This window comes from Trachypithecus francoisi, unplaced genomic scaffold (assembly GCF_009764315.1).
Source record: "Trachypithecus francoisi isolate TF-2019V2 unplaced genomic scaffold, Tfra_2.0 Lachesis_group9, whole genome shotgun sequence".
NCBI lineage: Eukaryota > Metazoa > Chordata > Mammalia > Primates > Cercopithecidae > Trachypithecus > Trachypithecus francoisi.
Window position 1 is genome coordinate 49,217,053 of NW_022681474.1, and position 16,647 is coordinate 49,233,699.

At 40.3% G+C, this 16,647-nt stretch overlaps 1 long non-coding RNA gene across 1 annotated transcript in view; it reads left to right on the top strand.

Annotated features, from left to right (window-relative positions):
- The first annotated feature begins 1,443 nt into the window (after positions 1–1,443).
- LOC117082142 overlaps positions 1,444–16,647 on the top strand; it is a 29,729-nt gene continuing 14,525 nt past the window's right edge. The window contains exons 1-2 of the long non-coding RNA XR_004436488.1: positions 1,444–1,632; positions 3,728–3,827. This is a non-coding gene — a long non-coding RNA (uncharacterized LOC117082142). The remainder of the gene's footprint in view (positions 1,633–3,727; positions 3,828–16,647) is intronic.

The window sequence follows — 16,647 nt, forward strand, 5'->3', positions numbered from 1 at the left end:
GAGTTCTCAGTTCTCTTTGCACCATCCTCAGGTGGGTTAAATCACAGTGTCTTTTAATGTGCCTTAAAAATATGTTCCGTCATCACTCTTTGTGAACATTTTTTCTCCGTTTTCATAGAAAAAAATGTGAAAGTATAAATCTTTTGTGATCAAATTAAGAACTACTCCCATTTTAATTCTGATGAAAATTAGGAGAGAATGACATCTTCATAATCGTGAGTCCTTCTATCCAAGAGCATGCCTGGTCTCATAATTACACCATTTAGTCAAGTTCTATAGTTTCCATCAGGTAAGTTTTTAAACTTATATCTTTTTATGTCACAATGTTGTTCTATATTAGCATAGATTTTTTTCTTAACAATTCAAATTTATAATTATCACCTTTATAGTTCTTGCTTTTGTAATAGTTGTCATTTTTGGCCTTATTACTAAACATCTTTAATCATTCTAATATATTTCTGTCTGATATTTTTCAGTTATTTCCAGTCAAGCAGTCATATTTGTAAGCCATGATAACTTCTGCCCTTCTGTTTAATTATTACACTTTTCTTCTCTGTAATATTGACTAGAAGTTCTAGAACATACAAAATAATTACAGTGATGCTATGCTTCCTTTTTTCTTCCTGACTGTAATAGAAATGCTTCAAGACATGGTCAGTATTTTCTATTGATTTCTGATAGATATTCTTTATCACACCAAATAAGTAGCTTTCTGTTCTGAGTTTTCCTAGAATTTTTTCCCTTTGGTTAGGACCAGATGTAAAAATGCTTTCTAAGCATCTATTGAGATGTTCATGCATTTTTTCCTCCTTGCACCAATGATATGATGAACTAAAAATGTTTCTAATGTTAAATTCTTCTTGCACTTGTAGAATAAACCATATACAACGTGCTGACTCTATTTTATAACATACTTCAAGATTTAGGTTTCTAATATTTGGTTTTTGATGTTGCAGCAATTTCACCATCCTCCTCCTCCTCCTCCTCATCCATTAGCAAGCTTTATCAGACATACGCTGAATGCATGCAATATTTTGGAATTCATTTACATCATTTTCTAATCCTCATAATTATTCTTAAGAAAACTATTACTATCCTACTTAAAAAAATAATTTAGAATGGTTACGTGGTCAAGTCACAAAATATTTTTGGGTAATAGAGTAAGAATTTGAATATAGTTCTATTTAACTTTTAAGTCTACAATTTTAATCATTTCATATATCCTACATAGTTAGTGAAAAAATTAATCGGTAGATTATTTCATAATGCTCTATTTGTCAAATTTTATTATCATGGTTATGCTAGTCTACTAAAATAAACTGAAATGCTTCCTATCTTTTCCAATGTTATTAAATATTTTAAATTTTCTCCATATGATATGATATCCAAATCATAGGTAAATGAGAATTTACCTGTTTAATTATTCAAAAACATGTATTTTTGTTTACATTTTACATCCAATGTCCTGCTAAACGACCCTGCCCATGCACCAGGGATGAATAGTATGGTCTATAGACACATAAAGCTTGACACCTACACACTGAAAATATGATCCTTGTCTGAAGATTAGAAGAATCAGCCTCAGTCTAACCATGCTGCCCATACAGCATGGGGAAAAAATCCTTTCTTGTTGTAAGCATTGAAATGTTGGGTTTTTTTTTTTTTTATTTTAATTTTTGTGGGTACATAAAAGGTACATATATATTTGTGGGGTATATGAGATATTTTGACACATGCATACAATGTGACATAATCACATCAGGGTAAATGGGATATCTATCACCTCAAACTGTATCCTTCATGTTACAAACAATTCAGTTACACTCAGTTATTTTAAAACATACAATTAATTATTACTGACTGTAGTCACCATGTTGTGCTATTAAATACTAGATTTTTTTCAATTTTTATTTTTATTTCAATAGTTCTTTGGGTAGGTGCTTTTTGGTTACACGAATAAGTTATTTACTGGTGATTGCTTAACATATGCAAGTCAACAAGTGTGATACATCACATAAACAGAATTAAAAACAAAAACCATATGATCATCTCAATAGATACAGAAAAACTATTTGATAAAATTCAGCATTTCTTTATGATAAAAACCCTCAGTAAAATAGGCATAGAAGAGACTTACGTCAAAGTAATAAAAGCCATATACGAGAGACACACAGCTAACTTTGTACCGAATGGGGAAACGCTGAAAGTATTGCCCCTGAGAACTGGAGCAAGACAAGGATGTCCACTTTTATTACTTCTATTCAACATAGTACTGGAAGTCCTGGCCAAAGCAATATACCAAAAATGTGATGCCTCCAGATTTATTCTTGTTGTATAATTTGAAGTTCCGAAGTGTGTGTTAATTGGATTGGAAATAATACATGAAGAGTGCAGATTAATCAGGGGAGATTTTCATTCTTTACAATTATACATGTTTCCTTTGAGGAATGTATCACCATTTATGTGTCCTCTCAATTTACTTCAATGCAGTTTTGCAAATTTCTTCCTACAATTCCTGAATACTTTTGCATTATTTAAATGTAAAAAGATGTTAATTTTAAACATTTATATTTTTAAAATTCACCAAAATCAATTTTCAAATTGGTACATTCAGATTGTATTTTTTTTTTTTTTTTTGCTGGACTGTCCTTCGAGCTTCTATTTGCAGATTCTCAAACTTTTTAAATATGATGTTATAATCAATTGACAAATTTGTTCAAATTAGAAACTCCTGTGCCCCGCCTTCTTTAGTTGATTTGGATGTAACTTAGAAATCTATAGCTTTAATAAAATGTCAGAAAATTCTAATTTAAGGTAGATAAGTGTCCACAATTTGAAACATTTTGCTTTTAAATGCTTTCCAAAGGTTTCAGCTAGTTTTTCTTTTCTTTCTTTCAAATGGGGAGAACATCCCAACATTAGAATCAGAATTTCCTTCTACTTCTCAGACAGTGAAATCCTCATCCTCCAAAAGGCAACCAGCTCTTAAACTGAAAATTAACCTTTGTAAGGGCAGAAACCTTTTTTTGAGACGAAGTCTCACTCTGTTGCCAGGCTGGAGTGCAATGGCACCATCTCAGCTCACTGCCACTCCGCCTCCCAGGTTCAACACATTCTCCTGCCTCAGCCACCTGAGTAGCTAGGATTACAGGCATGTGCCACTAAGCCTCATTAATTTAATTTTTGTATTTTTAGTCCAAATGAGGTTTTGCCATGTTGTTCAAGCTGGTTTCGAACTTTTGAGCTCAAGCGATCCTCCCGCCTTAGCCTTCCAAAATGCTGGGATTGCAGGTGTGAACCACTGTGCCCAGCTAAGGAAATTTTATGTCTTGTTTACCTCTGGTCCTCAGTGTTTAGAACAATGAGTGATACAAATCAATTTTTGTTGAATGAATACATACATGCATTTATATAGGAAAATTATAGTTTTCAAAATAATTTTGAAATGTGGCTTGAGATAATCCATCGTCTTTCTCCTTTATGGCCCCCTACCCTCGGATATTCAGAAAACAAAAGCCCCCTGTGGTCTGAATGTGTCCCCCAAAATTCATATGATGAGACTTAATCACCATTGTGATAGTATTAATATGTGGAGACTTCAGGAGATGATCAGATCACTAGGTCAGAGCTCTCGTGAATAGGATTCAGGCTTTTATGAAAGAGCTTGAGAGGTCTGATTTCCCGCCTGTCCCTTCTGCCATGTAAGACACAGCCCTTGTCCCCTCAGGAGGATGCAGCAGCCAGAAGCCATCCTGGAAGCAGAGAGCAGCCCTCGCCAGACACTGAGCCTGCTACACCTTGACCTGGCCTTCCCAGCCTCCAGTACTGTGAGTAACAAATTTCTTCTTCTTTTTTTTTTTTTATAAATTATTCATTCTCAGTATTTTGTTATACCAACACAAACAGACTAAGACACCCCCTCATTTTCTGAATGGAAAGGTATTATATACGAATGACTATTTCAGAGTCTTCATCTTGATAAAAATGTGCACGTGTTTTTTTTTTTTTTTTTTACTCTCTGCTTGTAAGTAAGAAAAAGAGAAAACTCATATAACTAATTAGGATGAAAAAATTGTTCTTTTACTTTCTGTGGGCATGTTGGAATAAGTGTAAAAAGTCAGTTATTTAAAAATAAAAACCAAGTTATAGTTTAATTTCTGAGGACAAGATCTCTGAAGGTATTTGAAACTGTATTGCACACCATCATCTCTCAGCTGATTAGAAAAAGAAAATACTTGATTTTAAAAATAAAAAGGCATTTTATCTTAAGTAGCCAACATTCCAGAGAAAGAAATTCAAAATTGACCTCTTATGGGCACGGGAATTCACACGTGTAATCCCAGCACTTTGGGAGGCCGAGGCGGGAGGATTGCTTGAGTCCAGGAGCTTGAAACCAGCCTAGAGAAAATGGTGAAACCCCATCTCTACCAAAAATGCAAAAATTAGCTGGTGTAGTGGTAGGTGCCTGTAGTTCCAGCTACTTGGGAGGCTGAGGTAAGAGAACCACCAGAGCCAAGAAAGTCAAGAAAGTCCAGGTTGCAGTGAACCATGATTGCCCCTCTGCACTCCAGCCTGGGTGACTTATTGAGATCTTGTTTCAAAACAAAAAATGAAGAAACAAACACCAAACCCAAAAAAAAAAGCCAAAAACAAACAAACAAACAAAACAAAACGCTACACACAAAAACCCTCATCTATACATTCAAAATTACTGTCTGGCACATGCACACACTTCTCTATTCCCCACTGTAATTTCTGTCATATTCACAATTTTACTTAGGTTCAATTTTCTTTTCTTTTTTCTTTCTTTTTTTTTTTTTTGAGACAGAGTCTCGCTTTGTCACCCGGGCTGGAGTGCAGTCGTCGGATCTCAGCTCACTGCAAGCTCCACCTCCCGGGTTCACGCCATTCTCCTGCCTCAGCCTCCCGAGTAGCTGGGACTACAGGCGCCCACCACCTCACCCGGCTGGGTTTTTGTATTTTTTAGTAGAGACGGGGTTTCACCATGTTAGCCAGGATGGTCTCAATCTCCTGACCTCGTGATCCGCCCGTCTCGGCCTCCCAAAGTGCTGGGATTATAGGTTTGAGCCACCGTGCCCGGCAGGTTCAATTTTCTAAGTGAACTTCTGGGTTCTTTTTCTCAGGAAAAAAATCATTATTATTTATTTTATTCAATATCTATAGAACAAACATATTATAGAATGATATATAGTAGATATCTAAAATCTATAGTACAGGTCATATACCGTGAAGAACGAAGTAATCAGATAATCAAGTTTACCCCAAATAAATTACTGTTATTTTTCTATGATTTTTACATAGTTGAGATCATACTGTGTATACAATTTACACCTACTGTTTGCTTAATTTAAAAATAATTTGCATTAATAAAATATTTATAATCATAATTTAAGAAATAATAAATATTACACTGATTGAAGGTGAGTGTTTTTGATGTTATATTTCTTGTCCATATGTTAATTAAAAATTAAATACTGGTTCGATGTTTTTTTTTTTTTGCGAAAGAATTTTGCTCTTCTTGCCCAGGCTGGAGTGCAATTGTGCCGTCTCAGCTCACTACAACCTCTGCCTCCCGGGTTCAAGCCATTCTCCTGCCTCAGTCTCCCAAGTAACTGGGAATACAGGCACCTACCACCACACCTGGCTAATTTTTGTATCCTTAGTAGAGACGGAGTTCCACCATGTTGACCAGGCTGGTCTTGGACTCCGGACCTCAGGTGATCCACTATATTTGGCCTCCCAAAGTGCTGGGATTATAGGCGGAAAATTGTTTTTTGAAGCTACTCCTCATTAATAATGATTAAAAATATAGTAATCATGAGTGGTGGCCTTGTTAGTCTACTACTGGTATAAAATGCTGTGTAAATCTATGCTTAGCAGCTTATAGCAATGAACTCTTATTCTCATGCTTAGAGGTCTATAAGATGGCTGCCCCACCCGACTCATTCTGGGCCTGGTTTGGAGTTGTGCTGGCTTCCTAGAGCAGTTCATTCTCAAGCTGAAGTCTGAAAGCTCCCAGTGGAGCTAGTGGGACCACATTATTCCTCCTAGAGTCTTAAAAGCAGAATTGATACACCGTCACTTCCACTGATATGTTAAAAGCAGCTCACATGGTTAAACTCAATATCCAAGGGTAAACTCTCCATGGGGAATGGGATGGAGAAAGCAGGAGAGAATGTTTTCTAAAGTGGCAAATGTGGCAATTTATCCTCTTATTCATTATGGCAGGGACATGCTCAGAGTTTATATAAAAATCACTTTAAATAGTTCAGGGATAAATTTAAAAGAAGAGGTGCTTAAACCCCTAATTTGTAATACTCAAAATTATTTGATTTGCCAAGAGGACTTTGCTGCATTCCCCAAGTCTGGTGGAAAACATATGGTGCATATTTTGTAAAACTGGTAACACATTAGAAATTAAGCTATGTCTTCAGAATGAAAAAAAAAAAAAGATTGATAGTAGTTTCAAGTATTCTTATAGTTCAAATGTCTCCATGCATTGATCAATAGGCACAGCTGTACTTAAAATCAGACTCTTCTTTGATAAGGTGTTGAATGATGGGGTACATGTCTGAGAAGAAAACTGAGAGGAAGTTTGAAGATATATCTAGGAAATAAATGCTCTTTTAAGGGAAAGGTTTTCCTTTGTGAAAATGAAGTAGACCGGGCCGGGCGTGGTGGCTCACGCCTATAATCCCAGCACTTTGGGAGGCTGAGGTGGTTGGATCACGAGGTCAGGAGATTGAGAACATCCTGGCTAACATGGTGAAACTCCGTCTCTACTAAAAATACAAAAAATTAGTGGGGCATGGTGGTGGGCACCTGTAGTCCCAGCTACTTGTGAGGCTGAGGCAGGAGAATGGCATGAACCTGGGAGGCAGAGCTTGCACTGAGCTGAGATCATGCCACTGCACTCCAGCCTGGACAACAGAGCGAGACTCCATCTCAAAAAAAAAAAAAAAAAAAAAAGCAAACTAGGTAGACTGTAATTTGGGTTGATCTAGGATGGATGGTTTAGTAGGCTGAATAACAACCTCCAAATATATTCACGTCCTAGTACTCAGAACCTATGAATGTTGTCATATATGGAAAAAGGAACTTCACCAGTGTGATTAAATTAAGGTTCTTGAGATGAGAGTTTATTCTAGATTATATGTGTGGGCCCTAAATGTAATCACAAATGTCCTTACCAGGGGGAGGCAGAGGGAGATTTGGCTAAGAAGCAGAGGTATTGTGATGAAGCAGAGAAAGAAGTGATGCACTTCGAAGACAGAGGGAGGGGCCGCAAGCCAAGGAATCCAGGTGACCACTAGAAGGTGTAAACGGCAAGGAAATGGATTCTCCACTGAAGCCTCCAGAGAGTGTGTGGCCCTGCCAACATCTTGATTTCAGCCCAGTGAAACCCACTGCTGACCCTGGCCACCAGAACTGTAAGAGAGTAAGTGTATCTTGTTTTAAGTCACCAACTTTGTGATAATTTGTGACAGCAGCCATAGGAAACGAATACAGATGGTCCCTGAGAAAGTTTGCAAAGTTTCCAAATTGACCAACATATTACAATACTCTGCTCTGCAAAAACAAAAATCACACAATCTTGTATAATGTGCAATATTTGATTTTGATTAAATGAGCTTCTGTAAGATAAGAGTGACTGGCCAGGCATGGTGGCTCACATCTGTAATCCCAGCACTTTGGGAAGCCAAGGCGGGTGGATCACCTGAGGTCAGGAGATCAAGACCCTCCTGGCCAACATGGTGAAACTTCATCTGTACTAAAATACAAAAAAATTAGCCTGATGTGGTGGTGCATGCCTGTAGTCCCAGCTACTTGGGAGGCTGAGGCAGGGGAATTGCTTGAACCTGGGAGACGGAGGTTGCAGTAAGCTGAGATCAACACACATACCACTGCACTCCAGCCTGGCGACAGAGCAAGACTCCATCTCAAAATAAAGATAAGAAAAAAAGATAAGAATGTCGTCTTAGACACTACTCACTTGTGGACATTGTTTGGTTTGAAGAGTAGGAAGGAGGCCTTCAGTTTGCTATGGGTTGAATTGTGTCCACCAAAAAGATGTTGACATCCTAACCTCTAGTACTTGTGAATGTGACTTTATTTGGTATATTAGTCAGGGTTCTCTAGAGGAACAGGACTATTAGGATATATGTATATAGAAAGTGAAGTTTATTAAGGAATATTGACTCACATGATCACAAAGTGAAGTCCCTCAATAGGCCATCTGCAAGCTGAGGAGCAAGGAAGCCAGTGTGAGTCCCAAAACCTCAAAAGTAGGGAAGCCAACAGTGCAGCCTTCAGTCTGTAGCCAAAGGCCTGAGAGCCCCTGGAAAATCACTGGTGTAAGTTCAAGAGTCAAAAAGCTGAAGAACTTGGAGTCTGATGTTCGAAGGCAGGAAGCATCCAGAACCAGAGAAAGATGGAGGCCAGAAGACTCAGTAAAGACTCAGTAAGTCTAGTCCTTCCACATTTCTCTGCTTTTATCCTAGCTGGCTGGCTGCTGATTAGATGGTACCCACTCAGATTGAGGGTGGGTCTGCCTCTCCCAGTCCACTGACTCAAATGTTAATCTCCTTTGGCAACACCCTCACAGACACACCCAGGAACAATACTTTGCATCCTTCAATCCAATTAAGAAGACACTCAGTATTAACCATCACATTTGGAAACAGGCTCTTTGCAGATGATGAAATTATGATGAAGTAATTAGGGTGGACTGTAATCCAATATGACTGGTGTCCTCATAAAAAGGGGAAAGTTGGAAACAGAGCCAGACATGTACAGGGTAAAGATGGTATAAAGACACAGAGAACAACATCTACAAGCCAAAGAACACCTGAGGCCACCAGAAGCCAGAAGAGACACACTGAACAAATTCTCTCTCACAGGTCCCAAAAGGAACCAATCCTGTTGACACATTGACTTTGCACTTCTAGCTTCCCGAATTGTGAGACAATACCCTTCTGTTGTTTAGGCCACCAGTCTGTGGTGCTTTGTTCTGGCAAGCCCTAGGAAACTAATACAGAGCTATCAACGAGAATTTGTGCATTATAGCTCCCCTCTTTTCTTCCCCAACCAAAACCATACCATGGGCAGCAAGGTTCTCAGGTCCTCTTAACTATCAGTCCTGAAGGATAAGGCCAAGACTTCTCCCTGGAATTTGTTTTCATAAGTTTTGTTTTATTTTGTAAGTTTATACTTAAATTTTAAGTGTATGAATTCACAAATAGCTAATTCTATGTTTAGTTTGGCAAGTTGCCTTGCTAAGAAATCTAGTCAAATTTCTCTGTGTCTCTCTGTACGTCTCTGTTTTTCATTTTCTTTTTCTCTTTTAAAGCACTGTATCGGCCGGGCGCGGTGGCTCAAGCCTGTAATCCCAGCACTTTGGGAGGCCGAGACGGGCGGATCACGAGGTCAGGAGATCGAAACCATCCTGGCTAACACGGTGAAACCCCGTCTCTACTAAAAATACAAAAACTAGCCGGGCGAGGTGGCGGGCGCCTGTAGTCCCAGCTACTCGGGAGGCTGAGGCAGGAGAATGGCGTAAACCTGGGAGACGGAGCTTGCAGTGAGCTGAGATCCGGCCACTGCACTCCAGTCCGGGCGACAGAGCGAGACTCCGCCTCAAAAAAAAAAAAAAAAAAAAAAAAAAAAGCACTGTATCAGTAATGCTCATATTTCGTGGAACGTGACACAGACAGGATTGCTTTTTAACAAAAATGGATGGGCATGGGCTATCAGTAATGCTTCTTTCAAGACTGAATTTGAGCAGAGCTCATCAGATAATCTGAAGATCACAGAAGGCTAATCACAGAGTTAGAAAGCCCTTCATTCCGTATCTTTATTTCTCATTCACCTATGTTTCCAAAAGCCAGAACCAATGTATATGTTTTCAATTTTAGTGGCAGAGTGGACTCTGATTTGGGTTGAGCCTCCTGGCCTGCTGAGTGTTATTTCACTTTCTGTGGTCAGAAAAAGACAGAAGACAAAGTGAAGATTTTACTTCTCAGCAGTCCTGAATACAGCCGGTTCCACAGAGGCTGAAGGGTTGAGATGAGGGATTTCTCTTGAGAGTCAGGCATCTTTATCTGCATCTTTTTGTTCCCATACTCTTTGTTATCAGATGGATGCCCTCTCAGTCTAAGGATAGGAGGCTGCCCTCTAGGAAACTTCTGAGACCCCAGGGAGATTGTCTGAAAGGATATGCTCTGAGCAGCTTTCTCCCAACAACATGTGGAATGAGAGGTGGGTCGACGGGCTATGCACTTCTTCTGCCAGCCAGATGCATGGTGGAACTGCAGTGGAAGTTGACTGCAAGGATTGGCTTTTCCTTTAGTCTTACTCACAGAGAGCTCTTTTCTTTTCTTTTCTTCTTTTCTTTTCTCTTCTTTTCTCTCTCTCTTTCTTCTTTCTTTTTCTCTCTCTCTCTCCCCCTCTTTTCTTCCCCTCCCCCTTCCCTTCCCTTCCCTCTTCCCTTCCTTTCCCTCCCTTCCTTTTCCCTTTCCTTCCTTTCCTTCACTTTCCTTCCCCAGCCTCACTATTTTGCCCAGGCTGGGGTGCAGTGGTTATTCACTTGCTTGATCATAGCGCATCACACCCTTGAACTCCTGGCTTCAGGAAATCCTCTGGCATAGCTGGGACTAAAGACGTGTGCCACTGTTCCAGGCTGAGAGTTTATTTCTGAAACAAGCACTACTGAGGTGACAGCGGATAGAATGGAGGTGGGTTAGTGAGTGGAGGAGAGATGCTTATAAATGTAGTTCTTCTGGTGTGAAGAACTGTAGACCTGAAATGTGTAAAGTTATTGTCATCAGTTTTAGTTACACCTATTGCAGAGAAATGACATTTTCAGAGGGTTTAAAGAATAATTCAATGGGATTTAGAGCAGAGAAAAATTCATGTCATCTTGTTCATTCTGCCACTGCTCAGAAGTCAGGTAGCTGCAATAGCTAAGAGTTTTGTTAAAGAGTTTGCCATGTGCCGGGTACTGTTCTATGTATTTATCCTGAAATAATTCATTTAATCCCCCTAAAACCTTTTAAAGTGGGTGTTACTATTATAACTACTTTCACAGGTGAGAAAACTGAGTGAGAGAGAGTTTGAGTAATCACTGAGCTAGGTAATCAGAGGCAAACATGGCTTAACAGTTTAGCAAACAGGAAAAATGGTTCCAGCATGGTCTAAAAATGCTGGGAACTTGCTTATAACTGTTGAAAATAGGCTGAAAAGAGGCATGCGAAGCAATAATATCCCTGACTGACTGAGAATATTCGCTGAGCCTTCCTTCACTACCTGGAACATTGCTGTGTTTCTCACATCCAGAACCAAAGTGCACATGTGTTGTGTATGTGTGTGTGAGTGCCTGGGTGTGTGTTTGTTTAAATTTATATATTTTTATTTTGTTTGTTTGTTTGTTTATTTATTTATTCATTTATTTATTGAGATGGAGTTTCGCTCTTGTTGCCCAGGCTGGAGTGCAATGGCGTGATCTCGGCTCACTGCAACCTCCACTTTCTGGGTTCAAGCAATTCACCTGCCTCAGCCTCCTAAGTAGCTGGGACTACAGGCGCACACCACCACGCCCAGCTTTTTTTTAGTAGAAATGGGTTTACCATGTTAGCCAGGCTGGTCTCGAACTCCTGACCTCAGGTGATCCACCTGCCTCAGCCTCCCAAAGTGTTGAGATTACAGGCGTGAGCCACCGTGCCTGCCTTGTTTAAATTTATTAAGGATTAACAGCACTAGTTTGTTTTGTTACTGTAAAATATATATTTTCTTTTTATATAGCAACCTTTATTTCCCTAGGATGCATAGAGGATTGATTTATTGATTGATTCAGTACATATCGATTAAATGCTTACTATTTTGCAGACTCTGAACAAAGCACTGAGGACACAACAGAGAATAAGACACACATGATCTTTGCTCTGGCAATGTTTATAGTCTAGCTTGCTAAACTAATGACTGTACCTGCTACATTATTGAGACAAAATTCAGCATTAGAGCACACAGAGAAAGAGTAACTGGGCAAGGCAGGACTGAAGGAGAATGCAGCCCTTTGGGGAAGCCACTCCCAATGCCCCAGAAATCAGGACAAGGGTCTAGTCTGAGTCCAGTCCTTGTCTAAGGTGTTATTTCTCTGTATTTCCTTCTCTTTCTTCCTAAGTAGAATGAACAAGATGCAAGTAGCCCTCAATTAGCCCAGCTAACGAAATCCCCTAAAAGCTCCATGATGTGGGGGGCGGGGGGTGTTGGGGGAGGTGGGCAAGAGAGGCAGGGGGTGTGCAGGGCTTTATAGTTCCCTGGCTTGTCCAGGTAGCTGGTCCAGCATCCTGCCCCTTCTTTGGTCACAGGCTTTGTCCTAAGCTGTAGCCGTTTACTTGTACGGATGCAGATGTGAGACTTTTTGTTTTTTCTGTCCATCCTCCACTGAAATGCAATTAAAAGGTCAACCAAGGATCCTGAATAAATTGTGCCAGGGTTCAGGGGAGAGAAAGCAGAGGGAGTGCTTTGTCAGTGGATTAGCTTGTTTATGACAGAGCTAAAAACATTTTGTTTCAAGCTGAGTTGTATGCATTTGTCAATAAAACCAGGCTTGGAAAGGGCAAAAATCAGCCTGCTTGTCACAAAGTCCCTGCATGCTTAAGAATCCAGCCCCAGCAGAGGGGCCGCAAATGTCGGTACTCATCCTAATAACACTCCTGCTCTGGCCTCTTGGTAGGAAGGAGATGTATAAAACTTTGCTGCAGCAGACCCCAAGACGGTGACTTGAATGCAAGTAGTTATCCCAGAATGCTCCAGGACGCGAGTGAGGAAATAGATAAAGAACGAAGCCCATACAGGCTGTGTTAATGAGCAGGTTGCATCTGTAGGCAACCGGGTCCCAGTCTGGCTGGGGATCTCTGGGGGACAGCGTGAAACATGCCTCAAAGTTGTCCCACTGATGAAAACAGGGAGCTACAGTAGATATCTACCAAATTCCATTTGTTATTGGCACATGGTTTTTCTTAGGGGTTCAGATTCCCCAGAACTCTTTTGCGTGCAGAGAAAGCTTTGCAACAGAATAGAGCAGTGCTTGTGGAACAGAACACTGGTGTGTACTGAGGGTATAGGGGGAACACCACCCTTGCTACAAGTGTGAACCCTCAAGGCAGGAGAAGAAGGAGCTGATGATCTCACCAGAATTTGGACTGTATCACCCTTTTAGAGTTGCAAGGACCCTGAACCAGTCCTCTGAAGGTGGCTGATGGGAAAGACAAGGCAAAAGAAAGCAGGATGCACTTAGGGAGCCTGAGAATCTGGCCCCAGCACTGGAGGAAGTCTAAATCCAGATCTCCTGGAGAACAAGGAATGCACACCCTCTGTATGAGAGGTTTCAACTACTAGGCCATGGGCCTCAGCTTCCTAGAGTTACATTTTGTTTGGCAGAGAGGGAGAGAGAGGAGAGAGAGAGAAAGAGAAAGAGAGAGAGAAAGAAAGAGAGAAAGTAGGTGTGTAAATAAATTACTTGCAATGTATACAAATCTACATCATTTATATAAAAATCTAGATTTCTAGCTTCTGTTTTAAAAAATCTGATGATAATGCAGAGACTGCCTTTACACGTGGCTGCATTACCTGGGAGGTAAGTAGCGAATTCCCCTATGGATGGGGAATGGACTTCCTTTGGGCACAGCCCCACCACCCCTAACTTTTTCCCCTGTTACTGAGACTGTCAGTTGCATTTACCAGAGTGCTTTCGCTTTTGCTTTTCTTTTTTTTTTTTTTTTTTTTTATTATACTTTAAGTACTAGGGTACATGTGCATGACGTTTATATCATGTATAACTCCCCAATGCAATCCCTCCCTCCTCCCCCCTCCCCATGATAGGCCCCAGTGTGTGATGTTCCCCTTCCCGAGTCCAAGTGATCTCATTGTTCAGTTCCCACCTATGAGTGAGAAATGCGGTGTTTGGTTTTCTCTTCTTGTGATAGTTTGCTAAGAATGATGGTTTCCAGCTGCATCCATGTCCCTACAAAGGACGCAAACTCATCCTTTTTGATGGCTGCATAGTATTCCATGGTGTATATGTGCCACATTTTCTTAATCCAGTCTGTCACAGATGGACATTTGGGTTGATTCCAAGTCTTTGCTATTGTGAATAGTGCCGCAATAAACATACGTGTGCATGTGTCTTTGTAGTAGAGTAATTTATAATCCTTTGGGTATATACCCAGTAGTGGGATGGCTGGGTCATATGGTACATCTAGTTCTAGATCCTTGAGGAATCGCCATACTGTTTTCCATAATGGTTGAACTAGTTTACAATCCCACCAACAGTGTAAAAGTGTTCCTATTTCTCCACATCCTCTCCAACACCTGTTGTTTCCTGACTTCTTAATGATTGCCATTCTAACTGGTGTGAGATGGTATCTCATTGTGGTTTTGATTGCATTTCTCTGATGGCGAGTGATGATGAGCATTTTTTTTTTTTTTTTTTGAGGCGGAGTCTCGCTCTGTCGCCCGGACTGGAGTGCAGTGGCCGGATCTCAGCTCACTGCAAGCTCCGTCTCCCAGGTTTACGCCATTCTCCTGCCTCAGCCTCCTGAGTAGCTGGGACTACAGGCGCCCGCCACCTCGCCCGGCTAGTTTTTTTTTTTTTTTTTGTATTTTTAGTAGAGACGGGGTTTCACCGTGTTAGCCAGGATGGTCTCGATCTCCTGACCTCGTGATCCGCCCGCTCGCCCCCAAGTGTCTGTTGGCTGTATGGATGTCTTCTTTTGAGAAATGTCTGTTCATATCCTTTGCCCACTTTTTGATGGGGTTGTTTTTTTCTTGTATATTTGTTTGAGTTCTTTGTAGATTCTGGATATTAGCCCTTTGTCAGATGAGTAGGTTGCAAAAATTTTTTCCCATTCTGTAGGTTGCCTGTTCACTCTGATGGTAGTTTCTTTAGCTGTGCAAAAGCTCTTTAGTTTAATTAGATCCCATGTGTCAATTTTTGCTTTTGCTGCCATTGCTTTTGGTGTTTTAGACATGAAGTCCTTGCCCATGCCTATGTCCTGAATGGTACTACCTAGATTTTCTTCTAGGGTTTTTATGGTATTAGGTCTAACATTTAAGTCTCTAATCCATCTTGAATTAATTTTCGTATAAGGGGTAAGGAAAGGATCCAGTTTCAGCTTTCTACTTATGGCTAGCCAATTTTCCCAGCACCATTTATTAAATAGGGAATCCTTTCCCCATTTCTTGTTTCTCTCAGGTTTGTCAAAGATCAGATGGCTGTAGATGTGTGGTATTATTTCTGAGGACTCTGTTCTGTTCCATTGGTCTATATCTCTGTTGTGGTACCAGTACCATGCTGTTTTGGTTACTGTAGCCTTGTAGTATAGTTTGAAGTCAGGTAGCGTGACGCCTCCAGCTTTGTCCTTTTGACTTAGGATTGTCTTGGCAATGCGGGCTCTTTTTTGGTTCCATATGAACTTTAAAGCCGTTTTTTCCAATTCTGTGAAGAAAGTCATTGGTAGCTTGATGGGGATGGCATTGAATCTATAAATCACCTTGGGCAGTATGGCCATTTTCACGATATTGATTCTTCCTATCCATGAGCATGGTATGTTCTTCCATTTGTTTGTGTCCTCTTTGATTTCACTGAGCAGTGGTTTGTAGTTCTCCTTGAAGAGGTCCTTTACATCCCTTGTAAGCTGGATTCCTAGGTATTTGATTCTCTTTGAAGCAATTGTGAATGGAAGTTCATTCCTGATTTGGCTCTCTGCTTGTCTGTTACTGGTGTATAAGAATGCTTGTGATTTTTGCACATTAATTTTGTATCCTGAGACTTTGCTGAAGTTGCTTATCAGCTTAAGGAGATTTTGGGCTGAGACAATGGGGTTTTCTAAATATACAATCATGTCATCTGCAAACAGGGACAATTTGACTTCTTCTTTTCCTAACTGGATACCCTTGATTTCTTTCTCTTGCCTGATTGCCCTAGCCAGAACTTCCAAGACTATGTTGAATAGGAGTGGTGAGAGAGGGCATCCCTGTCTTGTGCCAGTTTTCAAAGGGAATTTTTCCAGTTTTTGCCCATTCAGTATGATACTGGCTGTGGGTTTGTCATAAATAGCTCTTATTATTTTGAGGTACGTTCCATCAATACCAAATTTATTGAGCGTTTTTAGCATAAAGGGCTGTTGAGTTTTGTCAAAAGCCTTTTCTGCATCTATTGAGATAATTATGTGGTTCTTGTCTTTGGTTCTGTTTATATGCTGGATTACGTTTATTGATTTGCGAATGTTGAACCAGCCTTGCATCCCAGGGATGAAGCCCACTTGATCATGGTGGATAAGCTTTTTGATGTGCTGCTGAATCCTGTTTGCCAGTATTTTATTGAGGATTTTTGCATCGATGTTCATCAGGGATATTGGTCTAAAATTCTCTTTTTTTGTTGTGTCTCTGCCAGGCTTTGGTATCAGGATGATGTTGGCCTCATAAAAAGAGTTAGGGAGGATTCCCTCTTTTTCTATTGATTGAAATAGTTTCAGAAGGAATGGTACCAGCTCCTCCTTGTACCTCTGGTAGAATTCAGCTGTGAATCCATCTGGTCCTGGACTTTTTTTGGTGGTAGGCTATTAA